The sequence below is a fragment of the Oncorhynchus mykiss genome, chromosome 1 (assembly GCF_013265735.2).
Source record: "Oncorhynchus mykiss isolate Arlee chromosome 1, USDA_OmykA_1.1, whole genome shotgun sequence".
In the NCBI taxonomy this organism is placed as follows: Eukaryota; Metazoa; Chordata; class Actinopteri; order Salmoniformes; family Salmonidae; genus Oncorhynchus; species Oncorhynchus mykiss.
The window spans coordinates 39,716,698-39,737,763 of record NC_048565.1 but is presented as its reverse complement, the minus strand read 5'-3'; the positions used below and the strand labels follow the sequence as shown (position 1 = coordinate 39,737,763).

The following is a 21,066-nucleotide window of genomic DNA, read 5'->3' as shown; positions in this document are numbered from 1 at the left end:
TAATCACTAAGCTAACTGCAACTGGATCCTGGACTTCCTGACAGGCTGCCCCAGGTGGTAAGGATAGGTAACAACACATCTGCCACGCTGATCCTCAACACTGGAGCCCCTCAGGGGTGCGTGCTCAGTCCCGTCCTGTACTCCCTGTTCACCCACGACTGCATGGCCAGGCACGACTCCAACACCATCGTTAAGTTTGCAGATGACCCAACAGTAGTAGGCCTGATCACTGACAACGACGAGACAGCCTATAGGGAGGAGGTCAGAGACCTGGCTGGGTGGTGCCAGAATAACAACCTCTCCCTCAACGTAATCAAGACAAAGGAGATGAGTGTGGACTACAGGAAAATGAGGACTGAGCACGCCCCCATTCTCATCAACGGGCTGTAGGTTGAGAGCTTCAAGTGCCTTGGTGTCCACAACACCAACAAACTAGAGTGGTCCAAACACACCAAGACAGTCGTGAAGAGGGCATGACAAAGCCTATGCCACCTCAGGAACTTAAAAGATTTGTCATGGGTCCTCAGATCCTCAAAAGGTTCTACAGATGCAATATCAAGACTGGTTGCAACACTGCCTGGTACGGCAGCTGCTCAGACTCCGACCGCAAGGCACTACAGAGGGTAGTGCGTACGGCCCAGTACATCACTGAGGCTAAGCTGCCTGCCATCCAGGACCTCTATACCAGGCGGTGTCAGAGGAAGGCCCTAAAAATTGTCAAAGACTCCAGCCACCCCAGTCATAGACTGTTCTCTCTGCTACCGCATGGCAAGCGGTACCGGAGCGCCAAGTCTACTACCAAAAGGCTTGTCAACAGCTTTACCCCCAAGCCATAAGACTCCTGAACAGCTAATCAAATGGCTATCCTATGCATTGTGTCCAGCCCCCCCCCCAACCCCTCTTTGAGGCAGCTGCTACTCTCTGTTTGTCATCTATGCATAGTCACTTTAACTAACCCTATATGTACATATTACCTCAAATAGCCCGACTAACCGGTGCACCTGCACATTGACTCTGTACTAGTACCACCTGTATATAGCCTCCTTACTGTTATTTTTTTTAACCTTTTTTTTTATTTCTTTTTTTGCTTATCTATTGTTTACCTAATACCTATTTTTTACTTAAAAACTGCACTGTTGGTTAAGGGCTTGTAAGTAGTTTCACTGGAAGGTCACCTGTTGTATTCGGGGGCACGTGACAAATACAATTTGATTTGATTTGAAACAAATGCAGACTCCCTTGTAGGAATTGAGTTTCAGTCATTATTCAGACAAGCAGTTATATTTAATTTTATTAGGCTACTATGACATGAGTCAAGAACCTAAGTGTACGTTGCCATAATTAATGTGGCTGGATAAAGAGTCGCCTTTTACGCACCAATTAGGCCAATGCGTAAATTAGTAAAGGCTATCAAGTGAAACTTATACATTCCTCTCTAGTTTTGTGTCTGCGTAATAGCCTACATTTAACGAGTAAACATGAGCCATATTAGCCTACGTTAGTTGAATGCGGGCATAACTGGACATCACCAAATATAACTCATATTTTGCATATGCAAATGAAGATATGCATATGCATATGAATAACGCTTCAAAAACTGGCACATTTGGATTCCAAACTGTGTAGCAATTTGCACTGATTTGACAATGGAGATACTCAATGGTTGTTAATAAGACATTTACAGAAGGACTCCCAACCCCATGCACCTTACCAACACATGCGCACATACAAAAACCTTCGTTTTCATCGGGTTCTGTGATTGGACATACAACAACCTGCCACTGGAATGGCGTCACGGTGTGCAAAAATTGTCACCAGAGGATGCGCGCACGAAGTGAGTAGGCTAGAGCTCGGAGGACTAGGGAAGGAGACGGACTAGGGGGAGAAGACGGTGCGTATTCATGCAATGATAGGTCGGACAGATGAGGCGCGAGAGCGCGAGTTAACTAGACATAGCATACGCACGTGGAGGGAAAGATAGAACTGAAGACTGAAAAATGGGGATTCAAAAAATATAGTTCTTAATCTAGGACTTAAACACAAGTAAGCTATAGCGGCATCACTGCAAACAGACAGGGTATCTTAGATAAGGATGGATTGCACCTTTCAAGGAATCTGTTCTCTCGTCATGTCCATGGTCTGCCTGCTGCCTTGGATGTGTCTGGTTTGCTGGTGGTCACCTTTTACTTACAATTATCGGATTTTTGTTGTGCATTGGTTATAAATAGGCGTGCGCTTCTGGCATCGGGTACATTATAATATATTGGGGGCATATGTTATTTATTTACATCGAATAGAAAAGTAGCCGACATTCTTGTCGGAAGTGTTATAACAATGTACTGTTCAATTTTTAGGAGACTAATAGATTAGAATACTGTGATTTTCCTATCCAGGCTATAGCCTTGCTTTTGATGTGAATATAGCCCTTGATTCAGAACTAGGTCATTGGCAAGAAGTCTCAATAAAAGTGACCAGGCCTAGGGGCACACAAAGGCAACTCGACAATCATATTACTAGCGTTTGAATTATGGTCTATTATATAGCATAGTCCTTCTTTCCTATCTTGTATGTTTGTAAACGGGTCGGTGGTTTGTAAATCGGAACGTGCTTGAACTGAAGACAGCATGAGGGCCGAGTCCTACACGATATATTCGCCATATCATGCGTTATAGCCGCGCTGTCTCAAATTCAGTTTCACGTCCAAGTCATCCTCTAAATATGCTAAACTTCTAAACAGTGACATATAGACAAATCATTCAGTCTTCAAAAATACTTTTCACTGAGTCTAATAGTGTTGTTGTTCTTAAAATACAAAACAAACAATGGTTCGTATTGCGACTAGGAAGAACTTGTGAGCCTAGGTCTGCTTTTGATTGTCTTTATTCACATTTAGTTAGTTTGATTACAGACAAGGAACTCTTAAGTTTGGTTGTTGTTCAGTAAATTGTATATTAATGGATAGAAGGAAAATAACTGTCTAAATGCAAACAAAATCAGTAGGCCCTATGCAGCCTACACCCTTACACAACTAACAAGTCATTTAGTCAATCAAATGTAAGCTATACACATCTATTTGAGTCATATTGCCTATTTTCAGTGGAAGTTTAATAGTTTATTTCTGTGTAAGCATTGTCCATTAATATTAGCCTAATGAAATGTAACAAAGCACCTGTTGGAGAGGACCTGTTGGCGCTATCCTCTCATGCCAATTAATCAACACTCCTAACATCACATTTACTGAATTACTTACTAAGGATACAATTATCATTTTCAAGATATAACGCAGGCTACTTTACTAGACTATGATTTGATACTAGACACACCAGGAAAAAATGTTTCTGTCTCTGAGATAAATTAAAAGCTTTGACAAGGAAACATCTCCAAAATCTCCACAATGCTGTGGCGATATCTTCTAAATTAAGATAATACACTTGATTCATTTAATTCTGGCAACAGATAATTTATATATAGGCCCAACATAACCAAGTCACATGCGCACATTATACAAATTAGCCACTTTGTTCGAACTGAGTTTGTTTGGATATATTTTCCCCCCTTCAATTAAAGGCAATCACATTTTTTAACTCACATCGAGTGTAACCCTATAAGTTTTCAAGCCTACCTGTTGAGGAACTTCCTAATAATGATTAGAAAACTAAATATAATCGAATGATAGGCCTATGCCTATCAATGATAAGGCCAATCAGTGTAGGCCTTTTTGTTGCCATAGCCTGAAAGATGGTGCGATGTATTGTAATAACAGGCCTAACTGTATAAACGCCACTCACTTATAGTCAATGTTTATTCAGGTCTATCTTGTCCTTATTGGTCCTTTAAAAATGAATTTGATGACTCGCTGTCAGTGTCCTGTCCTCACACCACATGAACATCTCCGAATAGAATATATGGACATCTCTAGAATATAATATAATATTTTCCCCACTTATTTTCGGCCGTCATTGGTAAAAGGACATTTAATATGGTCATAACAAATTTAAATCATATCTATCATTCCTTCCTCTCTCAAGGTGTCGGATGAAGCACGTCATCACTACCGCTCACCAATCGGTCATGAGTACGAGGCAGCAAGACAAAGTAGTCTACGAAAATGCATGTAAACCGGAGGTCGGTTTCTGTCTTTGGTTATCTAGCTGTATGAGTATTAAATACCTGTCATAAAGCTAGATAACCGAAAGTAGAAATTACTTCCACATTCACGGTCAGGTAGGAAATAAGGCCTAGGGTATACCTACAACTAATTAGGCCTTGGAACAAGTTTCGCCAAGTTCCACCTCAAAGGTAAGCAACACGTCATGTGGTTAATTGTAAAAACAATAAACGTCTTTGTTGTCACAATGCTTGCAATGTAATTTGTTAAACATTATTGTGTTTTTAATATTTATGGTTACAAATATAATCAAACAAAATCAACAATTTATTTGAAATGGATGCCTTTTTAATTTCAGTAAACAAAATATGAGCAGATGTAAGCCTACTTTTATCCGAACTCTGACATCGTGAACATTCCTTAATGTGTGCCCGCCTCGACTGGCTTGAGGACATTTGTTCGTTTTTCTAGGCCTTTTTGGCTGTTTCCTTTGTGGTACGGGTGTGCGCTACTCTTATGACCATGTTTGTGGCCAAATAAGAACTACAGGCCTCACTTTACATTTAAAACTTTTCGAATAAGGTAATCTAAGTAAATACCACGTCTTTGCCTTTTTGATAATGGCTAAGGCTGCCATAAAAGCTATTACAACAAGCACATGACTCGATTACATTTGTGAATATAGGCCTATGCTTATTAGGGCCCGATGTTGGTTTGTGGTATTAGTCGCAGTCACTGACGAGGTATGAATCTGTTTCGATGTGTTTGGATTAGTTTGTGTTCTCGGGGCGATTATCCACCGAGTCTGCCTACGCGGGAGCTATCCATTCAGCCTGTTCTAGAACATGGTGCTGAATGCAAAACAACTCGCTCTCTCTGGCTGCTTATTAAATTAAACCGCCACGTTCAACCACCACCCTGCCAGCACTTTGCCATGGCCACCACGATTCACACCTTCTAACTTAAATTAATCTCTTACATTTTGGCAAAAAAAATATTACAGTGTGCCTATTCCTTATTCAAGCCATTAGGAAAACGAAAAATTAAAGGATGTTTGAAAGAATAGCCAAATAAGAGTGTATGCTAAACCTGCCAGTAAAGCACTACGTGTTCTAGGCAGTGTAGGCTATTTGAATATGCAATACACTAGAAATGCAACTAAATGTGAATGGTATAGGTAAGCCTACTCTAAGAATACACCCATAGGTAAGAAAAACACTTGCAGACTGCAGTTACAATTGAAGTGTCTGAGACCTTGGGCGTAATTCTACCAATACATTGTGTCCTCTCAATAACAAGGGCAGGGACATCCAGGATACAGGGCCTGCACTTCTTAACTTTCTACTTCACCTACTTTGTGTGCTTTGGCCAGAGAATTAAGCAACTGAGATTGTAAAGCCTAGAGAGCACTAAAGTGAGATGAGTTTTCATTCATCCCTTTTAACTACCTGCTGCAGCAGGCTCACTGTCAGCCCAGGCCGGGCTAATTGCTTTGATTCAGATAGGGAGATTGGATTTATGTCAAAGTCCTAGTTCTTTTCCCTTGCATGCCTGGAACGAGCTTTCACTCAGTGTGGTCTTTACGGTATAGTCAGGGCATTCTGTACGCCATCACAAAGTCTTGCAATAATATAGATTTCCTTTGATTTCGTTAATTGTGGTGTTGTTAGCTTGGGTGGATGATGTAATAAGGATGACTTGGGGAGAAATTCCTGGGACAGGCGTGCATGTGTTATCCGTACTAGCTTTAAATCCTTTTGCATCAGTCATCATGCACAGGTAATGGGTTAAGATATTGACCAACAGCATGCTGGGTTCTGCACATGTCAGTCACACACTGTTACTGTACATCTCCAGCTGTATCAATGTAATGCATGAGTCAGACAACTCCTCAGGCAGCCAACAAACAAAAAAAAGTATATAAGTATATAAGTATATAGTGTATAGATAGATGTATGTCAGAAATTAATTAGATTAAAGCAGAATGGGTTTCAGTAGTGTCATTTTTAAATGCTCTATATGTTAACATTTTAAGGAACTAGAGGAATTGTGCGTCCACATTTGTCTCTTAAAAATAATCTGAAGAGGTCGTTGCATTGGCTTTGGAAAGGGTAATAATCACCAAATATCATGGTGTATGTTTTTCTCGTCCACCTGCTTTCTCCACAGGTGACTTGTTCACAACTTGGTGTGATCAAGGAGCACAAAAAGGGGACAGAATCACCGCAAAAAGAGAAATAAGAGGATGAAACTATCTGGAAATTGCCAACCCCTATCCCAACACCCCACCCCCTTTACCCACCAGCCTCTAATGTCATCTGTACTGCCAACAGGGAGACAAGAGAGGGGACAAAGACTGTGCCTGATCCCCACCGGATGGGTGCTGAAAGAGGAGAGAAAGGAGCCATCTTGGGAGATGTTGCCGCGGTACCTAAAATGGCTGGGCTGGCACACGAGGTGAGTTGCATCATGGTCCTCTGTTGGGTACCAAAAGTAGGAGTGGGAATGGGGGTGGAAAATTGTTAGGGGGTGGTGAAGAGAGAGAGGGGGGGTATTCCCTATTTCCTCCCACATCACACATGGCCTTCTACTATTGATTAAAAGAGAAGGGGTTGGGGCAAGGAGAAGGAGGCAGGGGGCTGGGTGGCAAACAAAATGAATGAGCTGGCACCGATTGGAGGATTGCAGGAAGCCTACAATTTTCTCTTGGCGGCTTTTTACTCTTTACAGTAGAGGAAGGAAGGCCTATTCCTCCCGCTCAAATAGGATATGCTATTCTGAGAAGACCGTGATTATGTTATATAATATTTTAAAGGAGCAGTGCAGTCAAAAACGTGATTTCCTTAAAAAATTAAGATATTTCCACACTATGACGTCAAAATAACACTCTGAAATTGTGAAAAATATGATCATGGAATTTCAGCCTGTTCAGGTGGGATGGAACTTTTGGCCCGTGGCATGACATCACAATCTGATCAGATTTGACCAATAACCAGTCCATCTTTTCTATGCATATGGCTCCTCATTCTTTGAAGGGGTAAGTGAGGGGGGAGAAAAAAAAAAAAAAACTCAGTTAGAATAGTAGAATATGCAAGGTGCAAATTCTAAATTTCATTGTGCATCAACAGTTTTTATCTAGTTATATCAGTCATTGATAACCAATTAATTAGCCCATGTTAGCAAAAAATGTTTTTGATTGCTAAGTTAATTTAACTGCCAGCTATCAAAACTTGTTATCATGGTCAAATTATCAGCCGGGGGGGCCCCCTATTTATTTTGTTAATCAGTCTCACTCAGATATCATTAAAATCAAACATTCCTCTCCACCTCATGTCAAAATAAGTAGAATTGGATGAAATGTGTTGTAAAATTGCAAAATATTCTCTCCGCCCCATGGCAAAATGTGTAGAATTGCATCAAACTTGCTTTAAAACTGCAAGATTTTCTCTACACCCCATGGCAAAATGTGTAGGATTGCATGAAATTAACTCTTAAACTTAAAACATTTCTCTTCGCTGTCAAGAGAGGGGCCACTCGTCTGTCGCCCACATGATCAGACTGAGCATTTCAATGGCAAAAGGAGGCTCAGGAAAAAACATTTGAAGAAATAGTTTGAGTTATTTACATGAAATAAACAGACATAGTGATTTATTAGACATAGAGTGATGATTAAAAAAATGATATGAAAATACTGCGGGCAGGGACATTTTGTTCTGAAAGGCTTAGTGCGCTCGGGAAGTAGTCTAGTGTGGGTTGTGTTGTTGGTTGTCTTGCTTGATGCAAATAGTTTGCAACGAGGGATTTTTAATGGGGTTTAAAATGTTTCATTGATAATCTACTACAGATCCCTGCTAAATAGATTCTTCTATAAGATTCATTCTTAATCTTATTTGCTTTTTTCTCATGACGTTTTTGTTCAGATGAAGACTAATATAGTGCTCCAAATTATACAGTACAGTTGTTGTATCTTACTACATCAAACTCATATGTACCTACTGTGTAATGAAATGATGAATGATATGGAATAATTATTCAGATATTGTGTGAGATTATCAAACAAACATCAAGGACAATTTACAAAGTTATGCTCATACTTGGCTGTTACTTGCCATTCCCAAATGATTAATTGATTCATATGAATCCATATTCATCTTTTTTAGAATCAAGTTTATGTGTGTGGGGTGTGTGTGTGCGTGCATCTGTGTGAGCATACTTTACTGGCAAATTACTACCTAATTTCTGTATACTCTACTCCCAAATATTGATGATGAGACATGAAAGGGAGCTATTATAATCACAAAAACTGTAGAAAAAGCATTGCCTACATTGCGCAACTGGCTTGATTTCTGAATGAAGTGCACAGACAGAGATGGCCAGACATGCAAAACACACGCACAAGCACACACCAAAATTAGACTTAAGTCTGGTATAAATGCCACCCTGTACTCCTGGCGGTTCCTGCATCAACCTGAAACGGGGCAAGAGAGAGAGCGAAAAGCAGAGAGGCCAAGAGAGAGAGTCTGCGTTAAGGGCCAATGTGTGCAGCTGCAGCCTGCGTTCGTGTGTTAATGAACAGAGGACTGCGTTTTCACATTATTATTCATCCCCACTCTCTCTCCCCCTCAAAGGCTGTTCACCCCCCCCCCCCCCCCCCCAAAAAAAAAAAAACAAACTATCCCCACTATTGTGAGGGCTGGTGGTGAGGTGAGGCCTGGGCCTGGAGGGCCGGGGGGCAGGGTGGGAAAGGCCCTCCAGACTAGACTATGAGCAGATGCCACAGTCATTAGAATGTTTTAACCGATCAGGAGAGTCTTGTGAGCAACTGGGTTTAATGTGTGTGTGGTGTGTGTTTTAATATGTGCATTTGACATGTTGATTGGATGTGTGAGGAGTGGTGGGTGGGGTTAGGTTCGCACACTAGAGTGCCACCTAACTGGGTTCATTAGTCTATTCAGTCTGCTCTGCATGACTGAGAGGGACATTGCTGTGGACTGGGAAATACTTTGACAAACGTATAGGAGATTTTACTGCCGTTATACAGTATGTACGCTAACAATGTACACAATATACACAAGCTGGCAAAGGGATATGATAGAAATATAAGTCGCATTACAGGTGAAATGTTACTCATCACTATTAGTATTTTATGTTCTGGATTGTTTTGTTGTTGCTTTAGTGGTAAAATAGATTTAAGTCTGAGTTTGTCTGAGACAAAAAAAAAGTCAGGGAGTGTTTCAGTGTTATCATTGGATCTGACGTGTTTCCTCTCTGCCAAGCTCTTCTCCTCTACCTCATTTTTCTCTATTTATCTCTGGGGTGCATGGAGCAGGTTCCACAGAGGAACCTGGTATAGATAGAGAAACCCCACTGAGACCACTGGATGTATCAGAGGGAGTCTAATGGTATAGTAGTTCATTTGGTTGAAGTAGATGAACAGTGATGTATTGAATGACTGAGTACTTTCAGCGGACCTGCAAGGTGTGTTGAAACAGCTGACTCATCATCCATCTCCTTCATCATGCAGGTTTAATGAATGTCTCATTTATATTTACAAAGCTGGTTTCCCAGAACAGCATTATGACTAGTCCTGGACTAAAAGGAACTAGTAGAGATTCTCCATTGAGTATGCTTTTCAGTCCAGGAATAGACGTAATCTAGGTCCAGGAAACCGGCCCATAAAGTATTACCCTTCTTATTCAGATGAATGATGCGCACAGCTCTTTATGTACTGTAACTGTGTTAGGCCTGTCTGTCTTATATACTGCATATGTGAAACTATGATAAAGGGGACAGAAAGAGTGAGAGAATTCACTCAGATGACACTTCATCGCTTTTCTATAAGAGTGGTACTACTGTGTTATAGCAAACAAAGAGAGGAGGAAAATATGTCTGACAGACAATCTGCTTTTGAACAGACTAAAAACAGCTATAGAACACCACTTTGAAATGTCGACAGTTGCTCATCGAATAGAGGTAAAATACAGATTGGTGGAAAGGAGAGGAAAGAGAGGGGCAGGGAGAGGCTGAAGGATGCTAAGAGGGAGGAGGAGAGAGACACATGATAGTGTGTATAGGGTGAGTGGCCATGTTTCTTTCCCTCCGCCTCCCCGCGTGGAGCAGAAGCTACTGTAAGCAGAGGAACAGCGAGGCGCAAGCTCAATCAAAAGACCTGTATGCGTTTAATTGCATGTCAGTAATGGAGAATTAGGGGGAGTTATTGAGGGTGTGTCTGTGTGTCTGTGTGTGTGGTGGGATGGGGTGGGGGGGTCAGCTCTATGTGACAGATGCTACAGTCGTCGGCACAGTGGCCAAAGAGAGTCAGCGACCGAGGCAGATTTGTGAGGCAATCTAAATGTATTCATGGTCACTATACTAGCATTTAAAGGAGACAGGTTTTTCTTTCAAATACTGGATGCATGCATTCAAAAGGAATTTAGACCCCCCACCCAGCCTCAGTACTGTCCAGGCACATCTGTTCAGTGTTCACAGACAAACAATGTTCCCCTGTGTGTTTTCTTTAATGAGTCACTAAGCCATATTTGCATTTAGGAAAGAACACAGTTAGTTCATATAAAATACATTCTGTTCTACAGTTCCAGATCATGGGAATTTGGTATAGAAGTAAAACATAAACTTCTATCTGAACAGAAAATCAACTATAACAGAAAATACCAAAGTGATCCAAAACATGTCAAATGTGGTATAGTTTGAGATACACATCAGTATTGAGTATTATAACACATCAGTATTGAGGTGCTTAAGGAGGAATACTTTAATTTTAAACCCCAGCTTTCAATCAAAATGGTGGCCATGTCCAATCAGTGATTTGTCAGAGAGGTCAGTGGCACTAAGGCATGGTTTAAGAACAATTTGGGATCATAGTTTCCGCAAGATTACCCCACCCGTGTATGGATACATCAGCCAAAATTTCCCTTAATCTCTGAACAAACGTAATTATCCATATAGGGCCCTCAAACTCAACTCTGGACCTCGAAGCCAGTTCCACTGCATTTTTTCATCAGACTGATTTAGACCTGGGACACCAAATGGGTGTGATTCATTATCAGGTAGAACCAAAAACCAGCTGGCTCCGGACCTTGTAGGGTAAGAGTTGAATGCTCCTGATATAGGGGAGCGACTGTATATGTTTTGGTGACCGCCACAGATGACTGTGTGTGTCCTGAAAAGGAAGGGAAGAAATTAGAGATATTGTAGCCTTGCATTAATTGAATCGTAGTACTGTTGTTTGAGCGTTTAGGATAAAGTATTATTTAATGTTTGGAGGTATTTCAGTGAGGGAGAGTCATACCATAAACTGATCTTGTGTGTTCCCACAGTTCCCATTCTGTACTTGAGTAATGTAGCCCACAAACAGTTAATGAAATAAGTACATCTCCCAAGTTACCTCTCTGGATTCACCTCTCGCTGTGTGGATAGTATTCATGTTTTAATGGCTCACTGTGATATATATTAAGCCTGGCTCACGTGTGTTTGTGTGTGTGTGTGTGGGGGGGGTCAGGCTGGCCTCATCAGGGCTCCCTAATACAACTCTGGCCGGTAGTAATCTAGCACAAAGCCTTGTCTTTAAGTATCTTATAGAGGAATACACAGGAGAAGTTTCTACATCCAGGGCTTTTCAGATTATGTCTGTCTGCCCCCAGAGTCCCGGAGCAGGGATCTTCTGTGCTCTAATGAAAGTAGAGGAGAATTAGGTGACTGAGCTTTTAATACAGTACTCATATTATAATCACACTAGGGGAAGATGGAGTTTGGAGGTGGGGTGGTGGGAGGTCTTGAGAGTGACCTGTTTCTTTCTTTGCATGTTCTTAATCTGATTGAAGATGTACAGCTACTGTATAGTACTATCTACAGTTCTGTAATGATTGTGTCGATCCCTCTGAAATAATGCAGATTTGCAAGTGAGGAACACTTAGGAAGAGGAGTCTCAGTTTCAGTGTTAAGTATAGCACTGTATAGATTTGTAGCTCTCAGTCCTTGCTGATACTGCATACTGGTTCCTTCTCCATTTTGATCATTGTGCTACTGATTCTAGATTATTATCTGATTTGGATCATTATTTGACAGATCAAATATCCACGTCTGGTCACGTGATGCAATGCGCATGCTTTTTTGTTTCAACGTATTCTTGTAGTATAGGTCAAGTTCGTCAAGCTCAAGTTCATGGCTGCCAAGCTGTCTGGTCTCTGGCCAGTGGGAGAGGTGGTCTTGGAGGTGGTGGGGTGGGGGGGGGGGGGGTGCCCTTTGACCCCTGTGGAGGTTGCTAAGGAAGGGAAGCCAGCTGGCTCAGCAATGCACCCGTGAAAAGGCCAAGCTGTCAGAGCTGTCTAAATGCGTGGGAGTTGCTGCACATCAGCCCCCCCAATACACACACACACACACACAAACGCACACTCACAGAAGGCACAGGGCCAGAGCTTTGGAATGTCAGCTCTGAGGGAAGGACTGCTTTATGTTCATCAGACACCTCCTTACCATAACTCCAGTCTACCCTCCCACCACGTCCACCCCAACTTCAGACACACAGTCTAGTCCCCCATAAGCACACAGTCTTCCCCCAAACCCCAAATACTCAGTCTACGCTCCATAGCGTAGACTGAGTGTAGATCTGTGTAGGGTACCCCCCCACACCTTTGATCCCTGTCTAGACTCAACACCCTCACCCTATAGCAGAGAATTCATACATCCTCCACCCTGTAATCTAACTTTTCCCTCTGCCACTCACTGCATGCTTTGCCTACGTATATTTGAGGTAGTATGCTTCTGTTGTATTGTATTATATTGTTGTGTTGAATTGAGAAGTATTTGGATGGCATAAACTCTAGTGTTACAGAACCACCTTATGGATGTGGTAATACCAGCCAGAGAGAATTTTCACTTTTCAGTGTAAAATATCTGGTATGTCAGTCTATTTGTTTGAGTGTTTGTGCTTGCGAGTCTGTGTGTGTGTGTGTGTGTTTCTGTAAGTGCATGTACAGGCTTTTTGCGTATGTATTTCTACACCTCTCTCTGTTTGTATGCGAGTGTGTTCCCCTTCATGGTTGTTCCCCTTCAGGGGAGGGGTCTGGCGAATAAAAGGGCCTCTATTTGCATATGCTGCATGCTGTCTGACGAGAGGGAGCAGTCAAAAAATATATCAGAGGTGGACAAAGAGAGCAAGGACAAACCCTGCATTGTGGGGTTGGTGACAGAAAGGGACTGTTTGAATGGGGGAGTGGATGAACATTGACAGAGAAAGAGTTTGGGCCGGCTCCCTGAAGTGATTAAAGCCTACAGAGCTCCATGTATACAGAGTTAAAATGGAGAGGAACAACATGCAATACAGTGCATGCAGGGCCTATTTGCAGAAAGGGGGGGAAATACTGTTTGCGTTTCAATGCATTTCAGTTTGCATTTCAGATTTGAATAAATGTCTGGAAGTGTCTAAAATGAATAAAAGATAAAGATACATTATGTTTATGTAGAGTAAATAAGGAGGTTGCTATCATGTTGACCAGGATCTGGCTTTGTTATGGGTTGTGGAAGTGTTTCGGGTAGGCAGTGAAATGCATTTAAAATACAATCCTGTAGGTTGTCTTTCTTCTTAATTAAGCATCTGAGCTTGCTATTAGCTTGCCAATATGGAAACTATATGTCAGATATGTGTGGACTGCAGTTCTATTAAATGGGTTAGAGTAGGCTGCAGTACTGTTAAATGGGTGAGAGTGGGCTGCAGTTCTGTTAAATGGGTGAAAGTGGGCTGCAGTACTGTTAAATGGGTGAGAGTGGGCTGCAGTTCTGTTAAATGGGTGAAAGTGGGCTGCAGTACTGTTAAATGGGTGAGAGTGGGCTACAGTTCTGTTAAATGGGTGTGAGTGGGCTGCAGTACTGTTAAATGGGTGAGAGTGGGCTACAGTTCTGTTAAATGGGTGAGAGTGGGCTGCAGTACTGTTAAATGGGTTAGAATGGACTGCAGTTCTGTTAAATGGGTGAGAGTGGGCTGCAGTACTGTTAAATGGGTGAGAGTGGGCTGCAGTACTGTTAAATGGGTGAGAGTGGGCTGCAGTACTGTTAAATGGGTGAGAGTGGGCTGCAGTACTGTTAAATGGGTGAGAGTGGGCTGCAGTTCTGTTAAATGGGTGAGAGTGGGCTGCAGTACTGTTAAATGGGTAAGAGTGGGCTGCAGTTCTGTTAAATGGGTGAGAGTGGGCTGCAGTACTGTTAAATGGGTGAGAGTAGGCTGCAGTACTGTTAAATGGGTGAGAGTGGGCTGCAGTACTGTTAAATGGGTGAGAGTGGGCTGCAGTACTGTTAAATGGGTGAGAGTGGGCTGCAGTTCTGTTAAATGGGTGAGAGTGGGCTGCAGTACTGTTAAATGGGTGAGAGTGGGCTGCAGTACTGTTAAATGGGTGAGAGTGGGCTGCAGTACTGTTAAATGGGTGAGAGTGGGCTGCAGTTCTGTTAAATGGGTGTGAGTGGGCTGCAGTACTGTTAAATGGGTGAGAGTGGGCTGCAGTACTGTTAAATGGGTGAGAGTGGGTTGCAGTTCTGTTAAATGGGTGTGAGTGGGCTGCAGTACTGTTAAATGGGTGAGAGTGGGCTGCAGTAGTGTTAAATGGGTAAGAGTGGGCTGCAGTTCTGTTAAATGGGTGTGAGTGGGCTGCAGTACTGTTAAATGGGTGAGAGTGGGCTGCAGTTGTGTTAAATGGGTGAGAGTGGGCTGCAGTACTGTTAAATGGGTGAGAGTGGACTATAGTTCTGTTAAATGGGTTAGAGTAGGCTGCAGTACTGTTAAATGGGTGAGAGTGGGCTGCAGTACTGTTAAATGGGTGAGAGTGGGCTGCAGTACTGTTAAATGGGTGAGAGTGGGCTGCAGTACTGTTAAATGGGTGAGAGTGGGCTGCAGTACTGTTAAATGGGTGAGAGTGGGCTGCAGTACTGTTAAATGGTTGAGAGTGGACTGCAGTTCTGTTAAATGGGTGAGAGTGGGCTGCAGTACTGTTAAATTGGTGGGTTCAATGTCTGGTTTTGGAGGACAAGGTAGACTGAAGAAATGAGTGGAATCAAAAAAGTTTTTGTTTTGGGTCTCTTTGTAGTATTCCCCTTTTTTTGTGAAAAATGTGTGCATTATATACACTACATGACCAAAAGTATGTGGACATCTCATTCCAAACTTGTGGCCATTTATATGGAGTTGGTCCCCCCTTTGCTGCTATAACAGCCTCCAGTCTTCTGGGAAGGCTTTCCACTAGATGTTGGAACATTGCTGCAGGGACTTGCTTTCACTTACCCACAAAAGCATTAATGAGCATGAATGATTTTGGGCAATTAGGCCTGGCTCACAGTCGGCATTCCAATTCAACCCAAAGGTGTTAAATGGAGTTGAGGTCAGGGCTCTGTGCAGGCCAGTCAAGTTCTTCTACACCGATCTTGACAAATAATTTCTGTATGGACCTCGCTTTGTGCACGGGGGCATTGTCATGCTGAAACAGGATAGGGCCATCTCCAAACTGTTCCACAAAGTTGAAGCACATAATAGTCTAGAATGTCATTGTATGCTGTAGTATTAAGATTTCCCTTCACTGAAACTAAGGAGCCTAGCCCGAATCATAAAAAACAGCCCCACACCATTATTCCTCCTCCACCAAACTTTACAGTTGGCACTATGCATTCGGGCAGATAGCGTTCTCCTGGCTACCGCCAAACCCAGAGTCGTTCCTCGGACTGCCAGATGGTGAAGCGTGATTCATCACTCGAGAGAATGCGTTTCCACTGCCCCAGAGTCCAATGGTGGCACGCTTTACACCACCCCAGCTGACGCTTGGCATTGCGCATGGTGATCTTAGGTTTGTGTGCGGCTGCTCAGCCTTGGAAACCCATTTCATGAAGCTCCCGACGAACAGTTATTGTGCTGACGTTGCATCCAGAGGCAGTTTGGAACTTGGTAGTGAGTGTTGCAACCAAGGACAAATTATTTTTACGCACTTCTTGCTTCAGCACTCGGCAGTCTTGTTCAGTGAGTTGTGTGGCCTACCACTTCACGGCTGAGCCTTTGTTACTCCTAGACGTTTCCACTTCACAATAACAGCACTTACAGTTGACCGGGGCAGCTCTAGCAGGGCAGAAATTTGACAAACTGACTTGTTGGAAAGGTGGCATCCTATGACAGTGCCACGTTGAAAGTCACTGAGCTCTTCAGTAAGGCCATTCTACTGCCAATGTTTGTCTATGGGGATTGCATGGCTGTGTGCTCGATTTTATCCACCTGTCAGCAACTGGTGTAGCTGAAATAGCCAAATCATCTAATTTGAAGGGGTGTCCAAATACTTTTTTATACACAGTACCCGACAAAAGTTTGGACACATCTACTCATTCAAGGGTTATTATTTTTTTAAACTATTTTCTACATTGTAGAATAATAGTGAAGACATAACAACTATGAAATAACACATATGGAATCATGTAGCAACCAAAAAAGTGTTAAATGAAAATATATTTTAGATTTTAGATTCTTAAAAGTAGCCACCCTGTCCTTGATGACAGCTTTGCACACTCTTGGCATTCTCTCAACCAGCTTCATGAGGAATGCTTTTCCAACAGTCTTGAAGGAGTTCCCACATATACTGAGCACTTGTTGGCTGCTTTTCCTTCACTCATCCCAAACCATCTCAATTGGGTTGAGGTCAGGTGATTGTGGAGGCCAGGTCATCTGATGCAGCACTCCATCACTCTCTTTCTTGGTCCAATAGCCCTTACACAGCCTGGTGGTGTGTTTTGAGTAATTGTCCTGTTGAAAAACAAATGATAGTCCCACTAAGCCCAAACCAGATGGGATGGCGTATCGCTGCAGAATGCTGTGGTAACTGGTTAAGTGTACCTTGAATTCTAAATAAATCACTGACAGTGTCACCAGCAAAGCACTCCACACCATCACACCTCCTCCTCCATGATTCACGGTGGGAACCACACATGCGGAGATCATCCATTTACCTACTTTGTGTCAAATTTGGACTCATCAGACTAAAGGATAGATTTCCACCGGTCTTATGTCCATTGCTCATGTTTCTTGGCCCAAGCAAGTCTCTTCTTATTGGTGTCCTTTAGTAGGGGTTTCTTTGCAGCAATTTAACCATGAAGGCCTGATTCACGCAGTCTCCTCTGAACTGTTGATGTTGAGATGTGTCTGTTACTTGAACTCGGTGAAGCATTTATTTGGGCTGCAATCTAAGGTGCATTTAACTCTGCAGCAGAGGTATTTCTGGGTCATCCTTTCCTGTTGCGTTCCTCATGAGAGCCAGTTTAATCATAGTGCTTGATGGTTTTTGCGACTGGACTTGATGAAACTTTCAAAGTTCTTGAAATGTTCTTAAAGTAATGATGGACTGATGGACTGTTGTTTCTCTTAGGCAGAGCAACCAAACGGTGGCAGGGTAGCCTAGTGGTTAGAGTGTTGGACTAGTAACTGAAAGGTTGCACGTTCAAATCCCCGAGCTGACAAGGTACAAATCTGTTGTTCTGCCCCTGAACAAGGCAGTTAACCCACTGTCCCTAGGCCGTCATTGAAAATAAGAATTTGTTCTTAACTGACTTGCTTAGTTAAATAAAGATAAAATTAGCTTATTTGAGCTGTTCTTGCTATAATATGGACTTGGTCTTTTACCAAATAGGGCTATTTTCTATATACCACCCCTACCTTGTAACAACACAACTGATTGGCTCAAACACATTAAGAAGGAAAGGAATTCCACAAGGTAACTTTTAACAAGGCGCACCTGCTAATTGAAATGCATTCCAGGTGACTACATCATGAAGCTGGTTGAGAGAATCCTAAAAGTGTGCAACGCTGTCATTAAGGCAAAGGATGGCTACTGTGAAGAATCTCAAATATAAAGCATTTTTTTATTAGATTAACACTTTTTTGGTTACTACATGGTTCCATATGTGTTATTTCATAGTTTTGATATCTTCACTATTATTCTACAATGTAGAAAAATAGTAAACATAGAGAAAGACCCTTGAATGAGTAGGTTTGTTCAAACTTTTGACTTTTACTGTATAGTGTATGTGCGTGTTCTTAATAATTATTTCTGTCATATTCTCAGGTCTGGATATGGAGTCGTCAGGATTCTGCATACCCTATTGGGGATCCTGGTATGGACCAAACAACCATTAGACAGTTAAAACCATCTCTGTCACTGTCATAGTCAGTTTATACATCTGGCATGAGGAGCTACAGTAGCCTACACTGTTCACAGAACCAGAGGACCACAACAAGCTAGAGGGAAGACGATGGAAGATTATGCAAGAGGATGCTTAAAATATACTTTGGCAAAAATCACAAGAGACTAGAAAATACTGGAGAAATCTGAAATTTTTTCATGGAATACATTCACACATTCACTCTTCCTTGAATTTGTTGTTCTTTCACTGATTCAATGTAATAATAATAATGAAAAACATAAACACACTTATGTTCTCAAGTCACAAGTGACATTCAAACTCTGCTGTGTGTGTGTGTATGTGTATGTGTGTGTATGTGTGTGTGTGTGTGTGTGTGTGTGTGTGTGTGAGTGTGTGAGTGTGTGTGTGTGTGTGTGTGTGTGTGTGTGTGTGTGTGTGTGTGTGTGTGTGTGTGTGTGTGTGTGTGTGTGTGTGTGTGTGTGTGTGTGTGTGTGTGTGTGTGTGTGTGTGTGCGTGCGTGCGTGCGTGCGTGCGTGCGTGGCATTGCTCTTTATAAACCCTAAAGAAAGTGATTCCACATTGTTGTCAATTAAATGATGTACAATGATCATTTGTGTCTTGCTTCATGTTCATCAATTTTTTAAGGGATAGTAAATGTGGAGAACCAAAAGAACACTTTGGGTGGGGAGTGGGCCGAAGGACACCTGCCTCAAACTAGAATGAGAAATGTAGCACAGGGGTATGGGTGATTAAAACAATTGTAATATAGGCTACCATGCTGAGAGAAACCCACCTCTTTGGAGCTGGCCATCGTGCAAAGCAAACAACTTATCATTTAGTCCTCTTGTATCAGTACCTTGGACAGCACCATGTGTTGGGATACAGCTCCCAGCTCCCACTTTTTCATATAACAAACTAATTTATGCAGGTGGGAGTGAGAAACAATGGTGGCCTTAGTAAATATAATACAAATTGAATATTCCCATATTTAACGCAGTTATTTCTGAAGTAGGTTAAATCTGAAGTTAGACTTGTTTTGAGGGAGTTGTTTAAACTATTAGAGGCTATTCCTAATTCCAGACTTGACAGACTTGATTAGTGACTCCATTTTCTGACACCAAATCAGGTTTAGGATTATACAGTGTAGGTCTGATTTGATGGAACGAACATTGACTCCAATATCTCACCCTTGACCTCAATCAGTGTCCATCCTGATGACCAAAGTCAACAACAGATGGACAGAAGTAAGATCAAGAAGGGATTATTCAGTCGTTGTGTAGTTATAATCAAAACATGTTTGATGTGACAGGCAAAAAGTAGTAAATATAATTAAATGAATGCTTATCATTGGTACTGATGCTAACACTTACAAAGTTGTCAAGGAAATTGTTTAATTCATGCTGGAAAACAGTCCAAATAGTGCTGTTTTGGTGGAGTGAAAAGACTGACACAATGAAATGTAATAGAATTACAGAACAGTAAAACACTGTTATAAACTATTATTATTATTTATATTTTGCATTAACAAAAAATAAAATGTTTAAATTGATAAATCATTTGGTGTTTTCTTGCAACCCCAAAGACAGAATGTACACAATTGTGCAAGTAGTCTGACAAATTGTGCGTTGGCTGTGATATTTCACATGCATTTTACATTCAAATATTTCCTGAAATATAAGGCAGCAAGCTCTCTTCATCATGAATATTGTGGTTTATATTGTAGATCGCAAGTGGACGACAGTTGTCACGTTTGACTGGACAACAAAGGAAAACACGGAAGTAAAATGCTGTAGAAACTATTATAATTTCATTCGATTTTTATTGATTTATTGTAATGCAGGCCTACTCTCCACCACCTTTGTTATTACCGAGTCTGTTAAATTAGCAGCTTGAGGTAGTAGAAGCATCCTCTTTGATGAGACCAAAGTGGGTCCGAGGCACATGGACCTGTTGGTAATGGCCGTAAGGCGGTTGGAGGTTAGGGTCAAGAGGTCATGCTCTGGACAGTCGCCCAAAAGACAAACATGTGATACCAAGGTCAGGGGTCACAGCCAGAGGTCAAGTGCCAGTAATTAAGTGTCTATTTCTGGCTATTCCCCAGTGACCTCTTGGCTGAGATGGACAGGCAGAGGCTTGGGGAGGTCCTTGATGACCAGGCTTTAACAAACACTATATGGTGATTAACTAACTAAATTAACTAGTGATTATTTACCACACAGTATTTCAGGCAGATTTCAGGCAAAATATGTAGTAATCTGTAGTAATACTGTAGTAACTACAAAAGAAGATTTCTGATTGCTTTTTGGCGATTGCACAATGTCATAATTACATTGTGTTCATATACAAAAAGCCAACTTTTTTCCATATTTTTTAAGACCAAGATAAATGCAGAGTCAGAAGATACTGCAACACATTTGCAAAATCATGTTATTTTGTGAAAAGGAAATACGTTTCTATTTTTTATATGGCAAGTAGTAAACAAAAAAAAGGAAACACAACCCGAAGAGTCAGCCAGTAGGCTATTGCTGTTGTAGGCTAGTTTGAGGAGTGAAAGATAGAGGGGAACTCACTAACAAGTTGCTAGACATTCCAATTCAGCAGTCAGTGGGCGCTGGAGTAAGTTTCACAGTGAGCAGATAGGAATAGGAATTGTTTATGTCTTTCTAGCCAGTGAGCATTAAGTCTGTGTATATGAACAGTTAGCATGAGAATAGGGATGGGTCCTGTGAACTTCTCTGACCCATTGACCTCTCTCCTGGGATGTGAATAGTATCACTCAA

General features: G+C 41.8%; 1 long non-coding RNA gene across 2 annotated transcripts; it reads left to right on the top strand.

Moving 5' to 3' along the window:
• The first annotated feature begins 1,823 nt into the window (after positions 1 to 1,823).
• On the top strand, positions 1,824 to 19,722 carry LOC110522570. Of its 2 annotated transcripts, none has more exons than XR_002473343.2 (3): positions 1,824 to 1,891; positions 6,442 to 6,565; positions 18,208 to 19,722. It is a non-coding gene; the product is annotated as an uncharacterized LOC110522570 (long non-coding RNA). The 2 variants fall into 2 exon arrangements; XR_002473340.2 differs by lacking the exon at positions 1,824 to 1,891 and adding an exon at positions 4,146 to 4,299.
• The last annotated feature ends 1,344 nt before the right edge of the window (positions 19,723 to 21,066 follow it).